Here is a 22,514-nt window from a genome sequence, read left to right as displayed (position 1 = left end):
ACTCTCTACTCTCTATTACTCACTCTCTACTCTCTACCTCTCTACCTCTCTACCTCTACACCTCTACCTCTCTACCTCTCTCTACACGCACACATATAGACATATATGCATATATATATGTGCATATGCATTTATATATATGTATGTGTATATATAAAAAAAACAACTAAACATTTTTTTTTCTAATCAGCTACTTTTAAAACTGTCATTCTTTTTCCCCATGGTACACTCCCCGGTACGCTTACCGGTGCGCGTACCGGGCGCTCACCCCGCGAAAATCAAAAATTTTTTTTTTTTTTTTTTGCCCCGTGGGGCCCTTTTATGACCCCCACATCAAACCTAGGGGGTCAAGGGGGGTCTACTCTGCCCCCTTATGGTCATTTCCCCCTTTGTTTTGGCCACCTCTTGTGTCTCGATCCTACCGAGACACAAGATGGCGGCCGCTCCGGACTGTTTAGAATGTTTACAGACCCCCCAGAGCCAATCAGCTTTCTCCGCGCAAGTCGCGTGACGCGCCCGGTGCGCGTACCGGGCGCTCACCCCGCGAAAATCAAAATTTTTTTTAATTTTTTTTTTGCCCCGTGGGGCCCTTTTATGGCCCCCACATCAAACCTAGGGGGTCAAGGGGGGTCTACTCTGCCCCCTTATGGTCATTTCCCCCTTTGTTTTGGCCACCTCTTGTGTCTCGATCCTACCGAGACACAAGATGGCGGCCGCTCCGGACTGTTTAGAATGTTTACAGACACCCCAGAGCCAATCAGCTTTCTCCGCGCAAGTCGCGTGACGCGCCCGGTGCGCGTACCGGTGCGCTTACCGGAGCGCTGCTATAGATATATATATTTTTTTGAACCTTAATTACTCAAAATCCACTGGAGCACATATCTTGAGACATAGCAAAGGCACATCGGGCTACCAGTCCCTACAATTTTGCCAAGTTTGGTGGAAATCCATTCAGCCGTTCGGGCTAAAAGTGAAATCGACCGCCCTATGGAAATTAACATGGGGAAAACGCGTTTTGGGACCCCCCTTTTATCTCAGCCCCCGCTTGACGAATCCCCCCCAAACTTTCAGGGAAGGACCGGACCGCCATGAGACCATTTTCCTGAAAATTTCAGGCAGATTCGTCAACCGGCGCCAAAGTTATTCAAAATAGAATGTTGAGATTTAACATTGAAAATTATCCTAACTATAACTACCTACTGGCGACCGCCAGTAGGTAATATATATATATATATATATATATATATATATATATATATATATATATATATATATTACAACGAACTCCAGAATTAGAGAAATAGACACTCACTGGTGCCGTGGCCTCATTATTCAGTAGACGTTTATTCAAGGCAAACGGGTGCCCAACGCTTTTCGGAGTTTCCTTACTCCTTGTTCACGGGTAAAGTTTTACAAGTGCAATTGACATTTAAAGGTACAGCGTTCCTATTTGTCATACACATAGAGAACATCCTCCGTCAATTGGTTTTACATGTCATCATCATTTTAGAAATTGCAGTGACTTTACATGATAATTGCCAAAATGAAAATATCAAAATAAAAATTATATCAAATTTTACCCCCAAGTTAACGAAATCAAAAAAATCAGTGAAAAGCAAACCTACAACAGTGACCAATGGATCTACTTAAAAACTGAATAGCTGGTGTACTTCATTAAGTGAACATGACTGCAAATCACACCATAAAACACACCCCATCCCTGACCAGAATCCTTTGCTCCCCAAATCCAGCTCACAAGACAAGCATTCCTTTTCTCAGCTACCCATTTTCTGCTTCCCATTCAGCACTCTCCACCACCTGAAAAGTTTTTGGGCACCTTTTTCCTTTCATATACTCACTCCTATTCATGTTTATCATCATGCCTGGCAAAAAAAAACACGCTTCACTGAGCAAGAGTTGACAGTCATGATGGATGAAATCATTGAAGTAGAGCCCCAACTGTTTGGGGCCGAATTACAGCTTACTCCTTTCAGTAGGAAAAGAGAAATGTGGGACAGGATAGTCAACAAAGTGAATACTGTTTGTACCAACTTGCTCACACAGGCTAACAATAGCAGGAGGCAGACTGACCTCAGGTTGAGGGTTCATAACAGGCACAACACCCACCACCGGAAGGCACAGAGGACTGGCGGTGGCCCTCCCAGCACCCTATTACAAGTCTTTCCCTGGGTGGAGAAGGTCTTGGCCATCCGGCATTCTGAGGGCTTGACAGGAATAGATGGTGGAGTGAACGCTGGAAAATTACACTTCAAAACCTTGCACAATATCACAATGTCCTGTTTTGAATATAAGCAGTTCCAGATTTCACAGTCTGAGATTTCATATATTTTAGTCTTCCATATCAAAAAATCATGTATCTGAATATACTTAAATCTCATTGTTTCAGACAAGTTATACAATATTTGTAGTGTCTCGAAATCCCAAAAACCTTGTGCGCCGTATAGGTCCCCCAGTACATTAATGCCCTGAGCAGACCATCTATGGACCATGCCATCATTAAAAATCCCAGGAAGGCCCGGATTTCCCCAAAGCCGTAGTTTTGGATAAAAAAAGATGGGTTTGCAGAATGCTAGGATATTAAACCAAATCTTAGCAGTGTCCCTAGCAGTCTTAAATTTCACCCTCTTGAAATAGTTGGGGTCGTTAAGTCGTAGCAAAAACATTTTAGAATCCGATTTTAGCATAATTAGATGAAAATAAAGTGAATTATCCATATTAAGCAAAGAACGGAGACGCCTTAAAAAAGAAGCCCAAAGATATCATCTAAAATCAGGAAAATTAAGTCCACCGTTGTCTAAACTGTTTATTATTAGCAACATAGATCCACGGGCTTTCCTATATCCCCAAATAAAACTGCTGTGAAGATACTGTTTAGCTGCTTAAAAAAATAATTATTCAGTGCTAATGCTAATGGGATGGAACGAAATAGATAGAGAAATTTAGGTAAGACATTCATTTTAATCAAGTTAATTCTGCCAATTATGCTCAGCGGGAGTTTGTGCCATTTTCTCAACCTCAGGGTAGGTGTTTTAATTAGCGCGTTATAGTTAATAGAGTTTATATCCTGTATTTTAAAAGTCATTTTAACGCCCAAATATGTAGCAACTTTGCAAATCCCCGAAACCGGTACCACTGGTTCATAATTAGCTACAATTTGTGTTTTGTTTATATTCAATTTATAACCGGATACTGCTCCAAATCTACAAACCTCTGTTTTTATCCCTTGTAATGCCTCTATGACATCAGGAGAATAAATGGTGGTGTCGTTGGCATATGCGGTAATTTTCCGAAACTGTGAACCAGACCTAAAAGGAATGATTCAGGATTGTGTCTGCAAAGGATATAAAAACGGCTCCATTGAGAGGGCAAATAATAAAGGTTATAAAGGGCATCCTTGACGGGTGCCCCTAGAGATAACAAAAACCGAAGAAGTCAGCCCAGGGTAGCTAATACTAGCTATAGGGTTATCATATAACGCCCGTATCCACTTTACAAATTGGCCACTGAACCCCAATTTTATCATGATAGACCAGAGATAATCCCACCCCACTCGGTAGAAAGCCTTCTCAGCATCTAATAGAATCATGCCGAGTAGGGTGGATTCTGTCCCGGCTATATCAAAAGCGGTTATGGCCAAGTTGATGTGGGTGGTGGTATCCCTCCCCATCACAAACCCATGTTGTTGCGGGTTAACAATTATAGGCATAAGAGGAGCTTGGCGAGTTGCTAAGATTTTTGCAAACACTTTAGCATCGGTGTTGATAAGAGAAATGGGTCTATATGATCCCCGATCTTCCATGGGTTTACACTTCTTGAGAAAAAAAATATTTTAGCCATATTCCAAGAGTTGGGAGCTTTCCCATTTACCCCAATGGATTGCATAACTTGCAAAAATAAAGGTGACAGTTCTTCTATACAAATTGTATATACCTCTACAGGGATAGTATCTTCCCCTGCTGCTTTTCCAGAGGGTAGTGAGGTAATAGCTTGTCTGAGCTCCAACAGAGTAATATCCTCCGATAATTGTTCCATTTCCGAAGTATTGCAGGTGTTTATAGCATTCTCATCTAGAAAATCCCGTATTGAAACTAAACTAGGAGAAGACTCCGGAGTATAAAGAGAACTATAAAAATCCCCGAATTGTTCTATTATGTCTGCTGGTTGATCATATAACATATTATCAGAGCCTCGAATATTCTTAATTAAAGTGCTAGCTCTATCCTCCGCAACTTTATATGCCAAAATGTTGCCAATCTTATCTCCACTCTCATTTTACGCTATTTTAAACTTATGTAATTTAGCACTGTTTTTTTGAAAGAGTATTGCCTTAGTGTTTGCTTTTAATCGTCCCAATTTCAGGCCTATTTCATCTGTGTCAGATAAGTTTAAACGTAAAGCTGCTGCCAACAATAGTTCTTGTGTGACAATACTAGAGATTAGAGATTCATTCATTTTAAGACGTTCTGAGTTTTGTCTAAGCACATATTCCTGTGTAAACCCCCGGATACTTGCCTTACAAGCATCCCAGACCATAGTGCATAAAGTAGAATTGCAATTGTATTTAATAAAGTCAATAAGATGAATTTTGAGCTGCGTTATAAACGCAGAGTCTGACATTAAATATCCAGGAAAGGAGAATAATCTAGGACCCGGGCGAGTATGTTGAATAGGAAATATAAGCAAGATAGGGTTATGGTCTGAAGAAATTCAGGGGCACACCTCCATAGAGCTAGTATTCAATAATGTATCGGTAGCCATAGCCATGTCAAGACAGGAGCATAGTTTGTGAGGCACAGAGTAATATGTAAACCCAGGAGTATTCGGATAAATATTGCGCCAATCGTCTCTAATATTATGGATACAGCAGATATCTTAAATAGAAGCCCTTGATTTACGCATTCGCTGAAAACCCCCTTGCCTTGTAGTGTCTCGTTGATAGTCCATAATGCAATTAAAATCCCCCATTATAATAAACTCCCCCTCCCAATCCAGAGGTTCTACATTCAAACGATCAAAAACACTAGAATCATCCGAATTCGGCCCATATACCACACATAGAACAAATTTATAATTTTTAATACTTAATTGAGCGATGGCCCATCTACCATCTTTGTCATAAGCAGTTTTAAGAGTTTCTGCCCTAAATCGCTTGTCTTTAAGAATAGCAACCCCTCCAATTGAGGCACCCAGAGCAGAACAAATTATAACATTGTATCAAAATTGGCGCAGCAGTTTCTTATCTTTATGAGCAATATGTGTTTCAGATAACAAAACAAAATGTGGATTATAGAGTCTTTTGTTCTTACTATTTAACCCAGCAACATTCCATGCTAGACATCTTAGCGTATACATTAAAAAAAAAGAAAAACATAGTTTAACCAAGTAAAATGCTTCTGCTCCTGAAAAAATAAATGTATTTTCTTTTCCTTTACCACATGCCACATGCCTCCCTCTCAGGTTGAGTTTTTTTGTATTTTTACCCCACATGCTGTACCACCTTGCGGAGCACCTATAACACCCACCCACCACCCCCCATTCCCCCACCCACCAAGGGGGGAGGACAACCTTTCAGCCTCGGTTGCCGCTGGAAGGGCAGCTCCTGGAGTAGATAGCCAAGGGCTAACCCTACCTCCCCACTGACGTGAATCTACAAACTGACAAGATTCTGAGAGAAAGAAGAAGAAGGGGAAAAAAGAGAGAAAAATTCAGAGAAAAAAAAGGGGGGGGGGGAAATCCTGACCCCCAAAATTTACAAACATAAATCTAAGTCTAGATTTATTCTCTCCCTCTGTATTAACAACTTAGAAATTTAAACAATTTGAGCAAATTTTCCCTTGACCATTTTTAAGCAAGATTTGAAAGCACCGCCTCAGCTTCTTTTACATCAGTGAAAAAATATGTATGGCCACCTTTAATGACCTTAAGAGGGGCAGGTTCTCGGAGAAATACTTGCCCCCCCCCCATAGATTTAAATGGGTCAATCATCTTACGCAATTGCCACCGTCTATACATGGTGGCTTTACTGAGATCAGAGCGAACAAAGAGGGAGAGACTCTCTATAACAACAGGGGAATTAGGATGTGCTTTTAGCGAGACAGCTTGCCTTAATGGAAAGTTACCTAAACAAATAAGAAAAGTACGGGGAAATTTACTCTCCTTATTCCTCTGAACTAATGGTAAGCGCTGCGCTCTCTGAATTTCGGAATCCCAGTCCCAGTCAGCGAAATCCGGGAATGCTTTTTGAAATAGATCTACAAGATAAGCCCTGGGATCTGACCCTTCTAAGCCTTCAGGTATTCTGAAAAGTCTCAGATTTGATCTTCTCTGCCAGTTTTATAAATCCTCAACCTTCAGTTGTAGAGATATAATCTGAGTGTCCTGCTGGTTCACAGCTGAATCAATACGGGCTGACCCTTCTTCTATGCACACCAACCTCTGTTGTAAATCCTTGATTTCTTGCGAAACTCCCCCTAGTTTAGAAGTCATCTCTTGTAGAGAGTTCTGTAACTTGCTGTTATCTTCCCGCAGCTGCAGATAATGTTCTTCCGCCTCTAAGCGGTGACTGGTTAAAGTTTGCAAGATAATATCCAAGGGAGACATATTAGCCTCTTGTTCCCGCATCTTAATTGTTTTATTTATAAGGTTGCGATGGGGAGGTGGGAGCATTTGAGATAGAAGTAATATCAGTAATAACATTGATATTACTGGGTGTAGCTTTGTTAGAGGTTAGTGCCCCCGTAGAAAGGGTCAAATCAGAACCAGTAGATATTATTGGTGGCGCAAGCTCATGCTCAGACTCAGGCTTGGGCAATGCGGTTGGCGTGGCAGTGTCAGCCAAAGAAACCGAAAGAGTGTTAGCCTTGATATTATCAAAAGAACCCTCCAGAGGAACAGGACATTCTGTAATAAAGTCAAAATCCATAGAGCTAGTACCCTACAGCTGTAGAGTCAAGTTTTTCAATAGTCCCTTTGCCTCTATCCATTTCCTAAGAGGGCTCTTGTTGGTGAGGATTCTTCTGGGGGCTGAAATATTACTTGCAATCGACCGGTTAGCAATAATACATACTTCCCCCTTTTTTTTTAGATTTAGGCTTGTTTCTAACCTTATTCCTTCTGTCTGTCAAAAATGTCACTGTGCCTGCAGTGGAATCAACAAGCTCTTCATCCACTTCCTCCTCGTAAGATCTTCATTAGAGCCAACATCACCAGCCTCCTCCTCACCCCCCTCAATGGAGAGCTAAGAGCAAGTTCATCGCCGTACCCCAGAGTGGACAGTATTGTTTTATCTGATATTAAAGAAGTAGCTGACCCTGAACTGGTGGCATGTGTAAGTTCCGGAGGAGTTTGTTTCAAAACGACCTTCACCCCCTTCCCACCCAAAGCTACGTCGTTGGTTTTTCCCAGCTTCTCCTTTTTCTCCAGAGCCAACGTGTCGGTGGTATCCGCAGCATAAGTAGTATTAGGCAGGATAAGTTCTGGTAGCTCAGCCGGGACAGCTACATTGTTACTTCCCTGGATGGCTTCTTCGTCCCCTTTAGAAGATTCTGAGATCCCAATCTTTGTAGCACTCTTATTAGAGGGGTCACCCGGTATTGACAACGTGGGGGGAAGAAGCAATGGCTTACCCGCAGAGGGCAAATCAACTCCCCTAGATGGAACGGCAGGAATCCCAGAAGCCGTATTGTCAACCCCCGTCTCAGCCAAAGAAGAAGCTGCCGAATTCACTGAAACCACTGAATGCGCGGAAGGGGAAGCCACCGCTGCCCCTGAAGTGTTCTTGTTGGCGCGTGTCGACCTTGGTACATTTTTCGCACCCTCAAAGCACCGCCAAGACCGCAGCCTAGACCAGCCGATCACCGACCAACCAAGGGATCGTGTGCCGAGTAATCCTTAAATGGCCCTGAAACAGCCACAGCATCTGACCAACAGCGAATTGAAGTCTTTGCCAAACAACGGCTCACGGTAGGTTTTTGTTCCTTCGGTTCCCCCTTCTCTTGTTGCCTCCACTGAAATGTTCAAGTATTCATTTGCTCGATTCTTTGTGCACAAAGCTCGCCTTCAGTGAGGGGAATAGGGAGCCTCCAACTTAGCTACCTCTCAGCAGCATCCTCACTCCGCCATCTTGGGCGCCAGCCCCGACAAATTAAATCATACTACAAAATTACCAATCACGAAAACAAATAAGATTTAAATAACATTTATATTTTAAAAAAATTCACAAATACGTTTTAAATATTACTTAATTTTAAAACCAAGGAATTTTGTAATGTTTCTACAATATTAAGAAATTGGTAAAACATTATAATATTTCTAAATCTTTAACCTTAATAAAAGTTTTGTTATACAATTTTAAAGGTTATTCTATTTTTGTTACTGCAAAAGAGAATATTTAATACTATTAATATGTATCTTCATTAAAATTACATTAGAATGTATTACAACCATACAAAAATAGTTACTAATTTGTGTATCTTTAAAATGATTAATTTGGGGGGCGTGGCCAAGATGGCGGGGTGAGCGGACGCTTCCTCCCGTAGCTCCTCCGGCCCAGCTCAGCTCGAGCCCCGATTCCTGCGCTTCTCTCCCCCCGCGGCTGCACTGCGGGCGAGAGAACTGTGCCGGAGTTCTTGGGGCACATTTTGATCCCACTTTGGCTTCTGTAGCCCCGGGGGAAGTCCCCGATGAGTTTGCTCAGCGATCGCTCCGAGGAGTAGAGCCTGGGTCGCCCCGAGGAGAAGAGCCTGGAGGCGGAGCATACTGCGGCGCTGTCCGCGCGCCTCGGCTGGGCCGAGTGCTGAAAAGCTGAAAGCTGGAGATCCCGAGGGAGCGGACTAAACGGACTCCGCGGAGTGTGGAGGCTTCCTTGCCGGCGCCCGGGTGGCAAGTACCATCGCTGGACGACAAACCCCAGCCCTGCGACGGCGATCTAACCCCCTGCCCTGGGTGTCGAGGCGTGACGCCTTGCGGACTCCGCGCCTGGAAGAGTCGGACGGCGGAGTTTGAGCAGCGCCCGAGTCGGGCATATAAGCTGGCGGTATAGGGAGACATTGGTTTCGCACTTTCCCGACCCATTGCTGTTTGAGGGTCGCCCACAGACTTTCCGGCCTAGGCTGCCCTCTTGGGTCCCGCCCTCCCGCCATCTTGTCTTTGTGGAACTGATACTGGTGACTCTCGCCCACGCCCTTATCATACGGGTGCCCCGGTTCATTCTGGTGCCTACACGTCTGCTGTCCTCCCTGGGAACACAGGGCTGGAAGCCCTCGATTTGGACATTGCTGACCGCCCTGCTGGCCCGAGGGTCGTCTCGCCCAGACCCGGACCGCCATTTTGTCGCCTGTGACGCACTACCCCTGTCCTTGGCGAGGACTTCACATCTGGCGCCCACGGGCGGCGGGGCTCATCTATAGCGACTGGCCCTGGGCCTCACCGGGGGCCGAGATGACTGGGAGACGAGGCGCGGCACGGGGAGATCGCACTTTGCCGGAAATGCTCGGCAGGACCCAGCAATTGCGCGACAGGACGCAGCCGTCCCCGGGGTCCTCCCGGGCCTCAACGGACGCCACCGGGGGCGAACCACCAGTCACGAGGTCCTTCATGGAGGACTTATTCAGCTCCCTCAAGGAGGAATTTCAGACTCTTAAGACCGAAGTGGCCGGAGAGGTCCGTGAAGTGCGTAGAGAAGTCGAAGGCCTGGGCGAGCGGGTCGAGACTGTGGAAACGGCGGCCCAACGGCGCGACGAAGAGATAGTCCATCTCCAGCAGGACGTCCTCCGCCTGCGGGAGCAGTGTGTCGAGCTCCAAGCCCACTCGGAGGACCTAGAGAACAGGTCCAGGCGGAATAACATCCGGGTGCGAGGTGTACCATCCGCGGATGAGGGTGCGGACCTAGTGGCCTATCTGCAGGACCTGTTCCGCGACATCTTGGAGGAAGGAGCGGATTTTCCGATCCGCATCGACAGAGCACACAGGGTGGGCCGCCAGCGCCAGTCATCGGCACCCCCGCCTGATATCCTGGCATTCCTGCCGGATTTCCCCCTAAAAGAGCGCATCATGACGGAGGCCCGCAGGAAGCAGCCGCTGTCCATCCAAGAAAGACCCGTGGCGCTCTATCAAGACCTGTCCGCCATCACTCTGCAGAAGCGCAGGTCCTTCCGCATCGCTACAGACTTTCTGCGAGAGCATGAGACGGCCTACTCCTGGGGTCACCCCTTCCGTCTCATCTTTCGATGGAATGGGGTGCTACATCAGCTGCGCTCTTTACAAGACGTCTGTGGGGTACTGGGACTCACAGCTACGGAGGAGGATGGGGCTACACCCGCATGGAGGCGCCCCGAGCGGCGGGGCCGACGGAGATCGAGGAGGCGCCAATCGTCGGCGGCGGTGAGTCGCCCTGACTCCCCCACCATCAGGGCAGATATGGCGGAGGCCCTGAGGACTGCGGCCAGGAACTTGCCTGAACTTAATGGCGTGGCCCTAACGGCCTAACTTTACTCCGGGGGGAGAGACTCTTAGCTTCAACGATGATGGGCTGGGGCTGGGGGTTGGGGGGGAGAGGTGGGAAGTGTGTGGCTGGACGTCCACTTGACTGTTTTCTGCAGACTCGCCCACTTGGGCTAGACTGAGACAATGGGGTGTTTTTTCTTGTTTCTTGTTTTGGCTGGTTGCCATGGGTTGGTTCTGGGGGGGTTTAAGTGTTGGTTTAGTGCTGGGGGGGTCCCGTCCGATACTGTCCGAACATATGCGACGCCGTCTCTGGCCTTCCCTGCGCCCCTGCCTCGCGCGCTCCTTCCACCGATCCCTCGCTTGCTGCATAGCGCGTTGTGTCCCTGGGAGCGATGCCGCCCCTAAAAGTAGTGACCCTTAACGTTAAGGGCCTGAATAACCCCGTGAAGCGTAGGGCGATCCTTTCCCTGCTGGAGGGGTCGCGGCGGATATTTGCCTCCTGCAGGAAACCCATTTACTCTCTAAGGATTGCCATAGGTTGCGCTCTGCCAAATTCCCCACGCAACTCTTTTCCTCGGCTGTGACTAAGACTGCAGGGGTAGCCATTCTTCTAGCCAGCTCCTTCAGGGGGGAGGTGTTGTATAAACATGCCGAGCAGAAGGGGAGACTTCTAGTGTATCGCATGCGTCTGGGAGGTGTTGCCTTTACGATCGGTTCCGTATACAGCCCAAATGACCACCAGGATCGCTTCCTGGAATCTGTGTTGGTGGACGTTACTGCCTCGCCCGATCGCCATATCATCTTGGGGGGAGACCTGAATATGGTCTTCGACTCCACCTTGGATAGGTCTGCCCAGCGCTTTCCGCAGACAGGGGAGCTTTCTAAGGCGGTGCAGGACCAGATTGCAGAGATGGATCTGCATGACCTCTGGCGCACCATGCATCCCGCCGATAGGGACTACTCATATTTCTCTCACGCGCACCGCACTTATTCGCGGTTGGACTACCTCTTGGTGAGCGGACCGCTTTGCTCGGCCGCCACGGCGGCAGACATCGGGGTCTTGTCCCTGTCCGACCACGCGCCGGTTTCCGGAGTTTTTGCTTGGCCGGCGGCCCCCACCTCTAGAGGGATGTGGCGGCTTCGGGACACGCTTCTCCATAAGAAACCGGTGGTGAAGCGAGTGGAGGAGGTCATCCAGGAATACCTGACCCACAATAACAACTCTGACACGTCCCTGGCAATGCAGTGGGCGGCTCTGAAAGCGGTCATCAGAGGGGAGTTTATCTCCATTTCCTCGGCTGAGAAAAGGGAGCGCCAACGCAAGAGGGAAGAATTAACGGCGCAGGTCAGGGAACTTGAACAGGTTCACCGCCGAACGGGGGCTCCTCGTGTTTGGAGGCAGCTGAAGGCGGCACGGAAACTCCTCTCTGCGCTGGATCTGGACCGGGCGGAGTATGCGGCGCTGCGCCTGAAGCATGCCTTTTACACCGGCGGAGACAGGTGCGGTAAGCTCCTGGCCCATAGGCTCAGGGCTGCGCAGCAACGCAATGTGGTAAAGGAGCTGGTGGGAGTGGATGGGATCCCGGTTTCCGGTGACGCAGAGGTGGCGGATTCCTTTCGTTCCTTTTACGAGGCGCAGTACGCTGCAGAGCCTTCCCCACCGGGAGAGGCTGAGGCCTATTTGGAATCCGTGACCCTCCCGGCCCTGGATCCCGCCCAGGCGGATCACCTGGAGAGGGACATTCACGTGGAGGAAGTCATCTCCGCGATTGCACGGCTAAAGCATGGTAAGGCCCCGGGCCCGGATGGCTATACGGCTTTGTTTTACAAGACCTTCTGTCCCACTGTCGCGCCTCTCCTGGCTCGCTTGTTCAATTCCTTCTCCGAACCGGGAGCCATCCCACCGGACCTTCTCTCGGCGACTGTGTCGGTTATCCCGAAACCGGGGAAGGACCGGGCCCTGTGCGGCTCGTACCGGCCCATCTCACTCCTGAATGTGGACCTCAAGCTTTATACGGGGATCTTGGCGGCCAGACTGGGTCTACACCTACCAGGTTTGGTGGACGCGGATCAGGCCGGTTTTGTACCCGGTAGGCAGACGGTCGACAACACCAAGAGGGTGACGCACTTGCTAGAGAAGGCCTCACGCGTCCCGGGGGAGCGGATGCTACTATCAGTCGACGCGGAGAAGGCCTTTGATAGGGTTCACTGGCCATACCTCGAGCTGGTTCTTGGAAAACTGGGGATCGGCGAGAAGTTCCGCACTATGGTCTTTAATTGTTATAAGAGACCGTCAGCGTCAGTGCGTGTCAATGGACACAGCTCCAGTAGCTTTGCTATTGAGCGCGGCACGAGACAAGGTTGCCCCCTTTCACCACACTGGGCTGACGGAGACCTTCACTAAAGTGTCCACCTATTGGTATTACACCCCGGAGAGGCTCTATGAGATGCGCAAAATCGGAGATAAAGGTTGCTGGCGCGGCTGCGGGCAGGAGGGTACCCTCACGCATATTCTTTGGGGGTGCCCGGTGCTGTCGGCCTATTGGACGGAGGTCTTAGATGAGGTGGACAGGCATTTTGAGATCGAGCTCCCGCGCTTCCCTGCGTATGTCTTGCTAGGCCTCCCCAATGACTTGATGTACCCGCTGAAATCCCGCAGGGGTAGGCAGATTGCGATTGCGCTAGGCTCCGCGGTTCAGAACATACTTGTACTCTGGCGTACCCCCACTGCCCCCTCTATCACTGGTTGGCTACACAGGCTCTGGCAGGTACTAGGCATGGAGAAGATGTCGCTAACGGTGGCTGGGAATGTTGACCAGTTTGAAGAGCTCTGGCACTCCTTTTTGGCACTATTGTCCACGGAATTTCGCGAGCTCACGTGTCCACGGTACTTGCGCCTCCTTAGGCTGACCCCGCCGGCGGCTCCAGCGGAGTGAGAGTGCGGGTTCAGGGGCCGGGGGCTGGGGGTGGGAAGCGGGGTTATATGCTTCTAATGCTGACTTTCGGACGGGGATGTTGGGGTATAGTTTTCTTTTCTTTCTTCCTTTGCTTCTCTTTCTTCTTCCTTTCTGGGGTTGGGGGGTTGGAGGAATGGTGTGCTTTTCTTTTACTGTGTTGCGGGATGCTATTCTGGCTCGGCCTTACTCAGGGAGTGGGGGTCTACTGGGGGGTCATTCACAATGCCTTATTGCCTTATGTCTTATGCCCTGTTACCCTCTGGGGCTTCCAGCCTCCCTACTCTCCTTCTGAATCGATGCAACGTTCCGCTTCTTGTACTGTATGTTCGCTTGACCTCCTGCTCCCTTCCCCGTGCTTTTTGTGCCTTAATAAAATACTTTAAACCTAAAATGATTAATTTAAAATGTATTCTAAAATATATATTTTCCCTTATCCCTTAAAAAACTCAATATCTTGCTACTAAAAAAAATACATTTAACAATTATTTATACACATCAATACAACTAACAATACAATTTTCAACAATTTCAAAATGAATACATTTTAGTACTAAAAAGAAAAATAAATAAATAATATAAACATATAAACCAAACAAACTAGAATATATTATATACTAAATAACACTTATGAATTATATTAAATGCAAGGATATTTTTGACAGCGATATTTATTACAACAATATAAAAAGCAGCACTTTAAATTATTTTTTTACCTTTAATTTTCCTTTAGACATTCTTCTTGTCCCAATAGTCTCGTGATTATATTTTTTTATCTAAATTTTCTTTTACGGTATATAGTCCAAATACCAAACAGCCCATAGGGCAGGGTGTATTTTTTTTAAAGGATAAGTAGTTTTAAGTTTTACTCTCTTTGTAGTGAAAAACTCCCAAATAGTTTTTCAGTACTGTTAAGGCCTTCCTCTCCCTTAGAATAACATTGAGTTACCTGATGACATTTAATAAGAGTAACCTTGTGATTGTGAATAGGTAGAAATGTCATGTTTGGACTCAAATGAATACTATTTCAAAATCCTTTTTAATAGAATTGTCGGATACAGTATTGAAAATGTCACATTTTAGAAAGTTGGCGTTTTCCCACTCTAAAGTTTCTGAGGTCTTCAATGATTTTCCAGTATCCTGGGCCTGTTCATTGCTCCTGATCAGGAATGTGTTTTGTGCCCACACAGTGAACAATAATACCTAGGCGTAGCAACTAAAGGGCCATCCTGCCAGGATGGGAGAGGGGAACAGTTCAATGCCTTATATACATTTAAAGGGGCTGCCTTCAGCACACTCACAAAGGTACTTGCCACAAGCCTTTTGTCATCCAGACCTCCTGAAGCCTGGTCAGAGGAAGAAAGGTACTTTCCATAACTGGATGTTGTGTTTGATTTCTCCTGTTTCAAAGGTTGGCACCATGTATAATTATTGGACCTCCTAAACTCTCATCAGTACACTCCTGGACCTGTGGAAGAATTAAGGACTGGCTGTACTCCAGAGGACTGGCCTGCTGATTGACGCCTGCCTTGTGCCCCGAGGACTGTTCTGCTGCTTGAGGCCTGTCTTGCTTCTCAGTGGACTGCTCTGTTGCTGTCAATGGACTGCCCTGCTGCTTGAGGCTTGCCTTGCTTCTCAGAGGGCTGCCCTGATGCTTGAGGCCTTCTTTACAGCTTGAAAGAGTGAGTATCCTTTCTTTGATCCCAGGTTATCTGATTTACTCCAAGGGTCAGTTGGCTGTCCCCATGTTCTGGGCTCCAGGTACACAACAAGCTTCAGATGCCTCCTTACAACTGACCTGCTGCAACTGGCCCTGCCTAAACTCACAAAGACGTGCAACTGGAGCTGCTTGAACCCTGCTGATCTCTGCCAGAGTGAGTACCTGATCCCCAATAGGTACTTCTCTGGGTCTGGGACCCTTGACAGGCATCAGTTGATCTCCTCCAGTTAAACTAAAAGTTTTAACTCTGAGTCCCAGACTTGATAGGTAACCTCTTCAATAGTACTGTCCTGGTCCCTGTATCTGGCCCGTACTCCATCGCAGTTGGCCTGAACTTGTGGCTTTGTCTGGGAAAAGCGCAGTCAGATACCCACAGTTAGCGCTTTCTGCTATATGGCACTATTTTACTTTAATTGAATCTCTACAGTTCTACTTACTGATTTATGTCATTTTGGTCTCATTTTATTTATTTAAATGTATACTACTTTTATAAATTGATTTGAGATTCCTATTGTGCTGTGTATTCACTTTAATACTGGTTGTGTGCTGCATAAGTGTTTCACACAGTGCCTCTATGTTAAGCCTGACTGCATTTGTACCAAGCTGCCAGAGGGTTTAGTACAATTTTATTTAGTGACTTTTATGGTTCACTGTGAAAGAGTATGTGGTATTCATCACCTTCAATCAAAAACACAATTTCCTACACTGATCTACCAAACATGGAGCATTTTCCCACCCCAGTATAGATACAACAGGTGTTCAGTCCTCCCAGCCCTCATGGGTTGATTGGGGGAGTATACTGCCAATCTACCCCGCAGGGAGAAGAAAACCCAACTGTGAAAAAAGGCAACTAAATAAAAGAAGAAACTGATCAAACCATGGACCATTTCGAGTCTATGTGATGTTTGCATAGTCCCTAGCTTGATTTAATCCCTTTGCAGGCGCCAGGCAGAACCGCACAAGTGGGAATACATTTTTATCAGGATTAGTATGGTATCACTGAGGGCCTGATTTTGAGTTTGGTGGTGTGGTAGCGGGTCCGCCATGCCCCTACCTTGTCCCACACTGCCAGAGCAGTGTGAGCTCTGCCCACCAGATTACAAGTTTTTGCATGTCAGGCAGGTGTTTCTTTGGCGGTCCCCAGGAGGGGTCTCTGAAACTGGGCACCGCAATGGGACCGCTAAAGGTAGTTCCAAGATGGTTTGGACTGTGAAGTCCATGGTGTGCTGGAACTGGGGGTGCACGCACACATGGGGGCACAACATGTGGCGCCCTGCATGCACCAACATGCATGGGGCGAGGGGGACCCTGTAGGGACCTGTTTATTTCATGACTGGCAGCAGTTTCATAGAGCTAGAACCTCCATGAGAATGCTGGTGGTCATGAAACTTGTAATATGCATTTCTGTGCTGCAGCAGCCCTACCAGCATATTGTGGGCCCCTGACCGCCTCGACACCCCCAGGGAATGCCAAAGTTGTAATAGGGTGGTTAGACCGTCAGTGCAGCTGTGGACGTACTGCCACCGCCTTGCCACCATGAGTTTGGCGGTCCATTTACCACCAAACACATAATAAGGCCCTGCGTGGCAAGAATTTTGTGGCTCTGCACAGATTCTGGAACTTTCCCTGACATAAATGTGAGGAAAATGTGATATTTTAATTTGAGGTTTGTAGAACAATGTGACAAAAAAATATTGTGTGTTTCACATGAGTCAAACCACCGTGGATTCACCAGGGTGTCTAATTTTGTAAGATATCTGAGTTTGGTAGGTTTCCCTGGGCATCAGCTGGGCCCAGGCCCAAATACCTCAGTTATGCTAATCGCAAAATCAAGTAAATTTTTTGACAGAAATGTTGAAGTTGCATTTCAAGCGTGTTGTGTCATAGGCTCTAAGCTGTACCATACAAGCCGGGTAGCGTCTTTATTGGGAGAAGTGTGTGAAAAGTGAGCGGTAGGAATTTTCCCTAAACATCCAAAAAGGGTGCAGCACTGATGGTGAAGGCCTTTACAGTCAATTAGCGAAACTAATTAACTGAATTATGCCACACCAACAAAAGCCCTCTTTCAGAATTAAGTTACACGTTCACAACATTTTTGGCTTAAATCTGTTCAATGATTTTGGGTTTTCGGTGGGTGTGGGGCAAATTGCCTATGGCAAGTAAAATGGTAAAATATTGTTTTTCACTCCCTTAGTTTTTTTCCTGTTCATGAAACTCAGCCTGGCAAACCTTAGCTTACTGAGTTTGTGATTTGCGTGTACATTTGTCACTCCAATAAAGGTTATGGGCAAATCAACAAACTGCTTTTCGATGGAAGGTGCAGCGGAACCATAACTACCCACTAGTAAGCACCGTATATATATATATATATCTCGGCCTGCACAGCATCTGAGATGCGTCGTGCAGTGTCATTTTCGATGAGGCCTCAGACTGCGAAGGAGATGAGAGGTTTGTGCACTGGAAAAGCCAACTCAGCAGAGGTGATGGGTTAGTTCTGTTCAGGGTTGTGCCTCAAGGCAGAGGAGAATTGTTGGTTTTGCTGGGTCCACAGATGGACAGGCAGAGCACCTTCTGGCCACCTTCTGATTTTCCAGGACTGGGGTGGCACCACTTGGCAGGGTAGGACTCAAGGATGGCAGAGTCCAGGTGCTGAGTTCAGGGTTGTCAGAAGCCTGTTATGTCTCTCAGGCTTCTGATCAGGAGTCCTGCCAATTAGCCCTTGAGTCACTCTGGGGCCCTGGGTTTTGAGATGCAGGTCCAGTCATGTAGGCAGGAGGGCAGCAGTGTTTCAGGTCAGTATAGCAAGGCAGCAGACCTTCTAATCAGCAGTCCAGCAGAGTGGTAGTCATTTCATCAGCAAACAATCCCCATTCATGGCAGAGTCCACATGTCCAGAAGTGCACTGAAGAGTAGGTGTTTGAGAGCCAATATTTTTACCGAATATCCACTTTGAAGTGGAAGAAGCTTCCATAGGATCCCACACCCCAGAGGTGCCTGGAATGTCCTGCCTCTCTACCCTGCCCCTAGATTGTCGGGGTCACAAGAGACCAGTGTAAAATCATGTTATGAGAGTTCTCAGGCAATGGTTGTGTGTTGTGCAAATGTAGAAAGCCACAGCTTCTGCCTCATGGTAATTCAGAGTGGCCCATCCTAACTTCACTTTCTCTCACTGTTTGGGAGCAATACACGAAGACCAAAAGCCACGTACACCTAGTCATGTGACCCAGGATACAGACTGCAGACAACAAATGGTTGAGACAAGAAAATGCCATCTTTCTAAAAAAAACATTGAAACACAACTGTGACCCTCTTGGTTCCACAGTCCTAGGTGCACAGCCTGTGAAAGAGGGCCCATTGGCCCATGTAATCCAAAGTTCAATCAACGTCATCATGTCTTTTAAGCAACTGCTTTTCCAGTTCATTCAACAATCTTGTCCCATTTTTCTAGTTCAAATAAGCTGAGTTTGCTGATATTCACATTTCAAAGATGTTATTGGCAATATGCTATTTCCAACCATGATGACCCATAACAAAAAATTCCTTGATGTTGCATTTTGATGACACGATGCATCTTTGAATCTCTACATCTTTGTTTATATTAGACCCAAAAATTATTTCAATATAACACTCTCTGATCCGGAAAACAAGCAACCGAAGTCCAGTTTCATCTTCTTTGGTTATTCCCAGAAGTTGGTCGTATGCTCATTGTGCCATTGGAACTAAACTACAGTCAATTGAAGAGACCCACCTTGGCCAAAACCAGTCTTGGGTTGATTGTGTTCAGTGGAAACAAAAACAATGTGAAAAATGACGTTATGGTTAACTTTGGTTATTAAACCATCAGGTGTTTTTTAAAAACCTCTGAAATTCACTCAAAAACACAGTTAAAGTTCACTAATGATTACAAATAAAATTTAAAACCCATTGTAATTCACCAGCTATGGTTTAGTAAACGAATCATAATTTGTGCATCTGTCATGTGCCCTCATCATGTACTTTCCAGACCATCACCCATTACATCGCTCGCGACATGTTAAAGTACATCATTGATAACCTCACTGAATGCATTTAAAATGAAATTATTGATAACATCACAGATAACATCATCCAGTGGTGTCAATACTCTTCTCATTTCGCCTTACCACATTTACTTTTAAGTAGATCATTATTTGCTAATTGTTTCACCTAAACTACATTTATAATTAATGATAGATTAAATACAGAACTATTAATCCACATCAGTTGTCAAAGAATACATCATGCAGAATAGAAATATTGTTTTAAACAAAACAAACAACATAAAGACACCCAATATGTCAGTAACATACATACACCATTACAACATAAATCATGCACCACAATAAACCACCACTGCTTTTACTAAAAATCACAGAGGTGATGCGGCCAATATGGAGACATCTTATCGGAGCCTGAAAAACAACTCCAATCTCTACTTCACCAAGATAATTTATAGAAAAGATGGGAGACCGAAGAACAATAGTGTACCCATGGGCATCCTGAATTATCATCGCACTCTTATGAGAACAAGAGATGTGGCTGCCCCCACTTCATCTGCCCTGGAGAAAACGCTGAGAGCATCACACAGACTGAGTTGGTGGTGGCAACCCCAGCCCAAAGAGTCTCATGTGGTAAGAGTATGAGATAGTCTGAGAGGTACCCAAAAAAATCACCTGTCTAATGCTCGTCACTGCTGGGGCTGTATTCAGCCTAATCAGGTACCTGGAATGGCGGATGTGTAAGGCACCCTGTTAACCCCTTCGATGCTCATGACGAGCTCAGCTCGTCATGAGGCACGGTTGAGCTGTGCTGATGACGAGCTAAGCTCGTCATGAAACAATGGGAATAAAGGATCTGCAGCACAGGAGGGGAATTGCTGCAGCAGCGATGTAGTTAAAGAAACCATTACTGAACCAGCCAAGAGCTATTGGACTCCTTTCTGGAATCAGAAAAATCCTAGAAAAAGTAATAAACAATCACCTCATTTGTGGAAGCTCATGACATTTTACATCCTACTCAAACTGGATTCAGACCAGGATGTAGCATGGAAATTGTGCAACTTGCTGTGACAGACGAGCTTAAAATGATCCTTGACCATGGAAGTTCAGCTGCCATTCTCCTTCTCGGTCCAAGTGCAGCGTTTGATACTGTCTCGTATCCAATCTTAGTGCTGAGGTTGGAAGAGGCAAGGGTTACGGAGTCAGCATTAAAAATCATCTTCCCGTTTTCAAGCAATTGTAAATTTCAATTCAGTGAGGGACCTTTTCTCTCAGCCACCCATCATTTGAAATATGGGCTACTGCTAGGCTCCTCTTTGAGCCCGACACTGTCTAATCTGTATGTCCATCCTTTGTCAGACATATTCTGCTTTTTAGGTTTCCCTATGGGGTCATATACGGAGGACACACAGATCATTGTCTCACTAATACGAAACCCAGCAATGGTCTCACAGAAACGTGCCTACAAAAAGTTGCTGACTGGATGCCTGCAAGCTGTTTGTAGCTGAATGGCAATAAAACCGAGTTCATGGTGGTGGGCAGCAACGTTCCGCTTTGGAACCAGCTTAGCTGGACTTCCTCTTTGGGCGATTGTCCCAACTCCAAAGCAGAAGTAAAAAACCTGGGTGTCACATTTGAGAGTAAGCTCACCATGGGTGCCCAGCCCAGGAAGTTATCTTTCAGCTGTTTTGGACTATAACGAGCTCTTAGAAAAATGCTTGGATGGCCATCTGTCACCATCCGGAAAGTGGTGGTTCAAGGCCTTATTCCATCTTGCCTTAACTACAGAAATTCCCTGTATTTGGGGAATTCACTCTCAGACATCAAAAGACCTCAGGTAATTCAGAACACCATGGCTCGAATCCTCTTAAGTATCTATAAATTTCACTCAGCCTCTCCTGCACTCACCAGCAAGAGGAGTTTAACGCATTGTGTCTGGGTCATTGAGCAAGAAATAAAATGGGACCTCGAATCCTCCACCAGCTGATTGGCCCTTATGAGCCAAATAGACCACTCAGATCTAGCAGCCTGCACCTTCTTTGCATCCCTAGGGTGAAAAAAGCAATGTGTTAGGGGCGCTCCTTTCCTTTTATTGCCCAAAAGCAGTGGAACTCCCTGCCTCCTACTCTCAGATCAAATGACAACTTTAGGAAACAACTTAAGGCCCGCCTAGTTGCTTAAGATCTCAGAGCCATGCCTAACCTACATTAGTGCTGGGATGCCTGTTGGGTAGCCATGCACTTTATAAATCCCTATGACTTGAATTGAATTGAATCTTATTTAATTGAATCCCACCTGAGGAGAGTACAGCGTCACTCCCTAATGGAAAAAGAGCAACCCATACTAGACAGCTCCTTATGTAGCAGAGCAGGTACTGACCCTTTTTACCAGGGAGGGTCCCCTGGTGGTGTCACATGCAGCTGAGTACCTCTGGAAACCCGGTTCTAAGTTCGACAGAAGCATGAATATTCCATAAACAGAGTCACATTTGGGGCTTAAAATGACTAGCAGGAGACAGCAGAAGGAGAATTGTTTGACCCAACTGAAGTGCATACAAGAAACACCAAGGGGAAATATCAAGGGATTTGAGATCAAAAGAGAGAGCAAGGGATATTTTCACTAAGAAGTGAAAAAAGAGATAACTCCTATTCCCCTGATAGGAATATTCATGAAAACAATGGGAGGAGTATCCCCTACGTAGAGTTTTGAAAAAACTTTCGGAGGGTGAACTTCTTGGCAAAAAGGAAAAATTCAACCTTTTGTTTTAAAACCCCTCACTCACCAACCTAGTGGTGACTTGCTTCATCATCGGGGTCCACCCTGGTGACCTAGCGTCACCAGGATGTGCTTCGACACCTGTGTTACAGTGGAGCGGGTTGTGACTGTAAGTGCAAAAAAGTGTGTTAAAAATTGTCCTGGTTTAACTTAAAACATAATTTTATTTTGAAGTAACAGAACAATGTTAAAAATATCGGTGGCGAGATACTGGTAGGTGAGTTACGACCAATGTATCTCTATATGTGTCTGTGTAGCTTGGTCAACATGTTTCTACCAATAGGGCAACTGCCCGGTATTCTTCAGGACCAAAAAACAGGTGGACGGGAGGTGTGGGCCCCCTAAAAGGCGCACCCTCGGAGGGTATTTCCCTTTGGCATGAAAAGTCACAGTACAGAGACACTTCACGACGTAACAGGAGAGTAATAAAGAACATAACTGAAAACAGTCTATTTTACTTTCTCCACAGGTCTCTTTTTCTTTTTAACCTTTTTTGATGGCTCTCATTATCCTGATTGAGCATATTAACCACTGGCTATTCTTCCAGTAGGTGCACAGGGGATCAGGGTAGGGTGCGCCTTTTAG

The sequence above is a fragment of the Lissotriton vulgaris genome, chromosome 5 (genome assembly GCF_964263255.1).
Source record: "Lissotriton vulgaris chromosome 5, aLisVul1.2, whole genome shotgun sequence".
Classification (NCBI taxonomy): Eukaryota; Metazoa; Chordata; class Amphibia; order Caudata; family Salamandridae; genus Lissotriton; species Lissotriton vulgaris.
Note: the sequence above shows the minus strand (reverse complement) of the source record.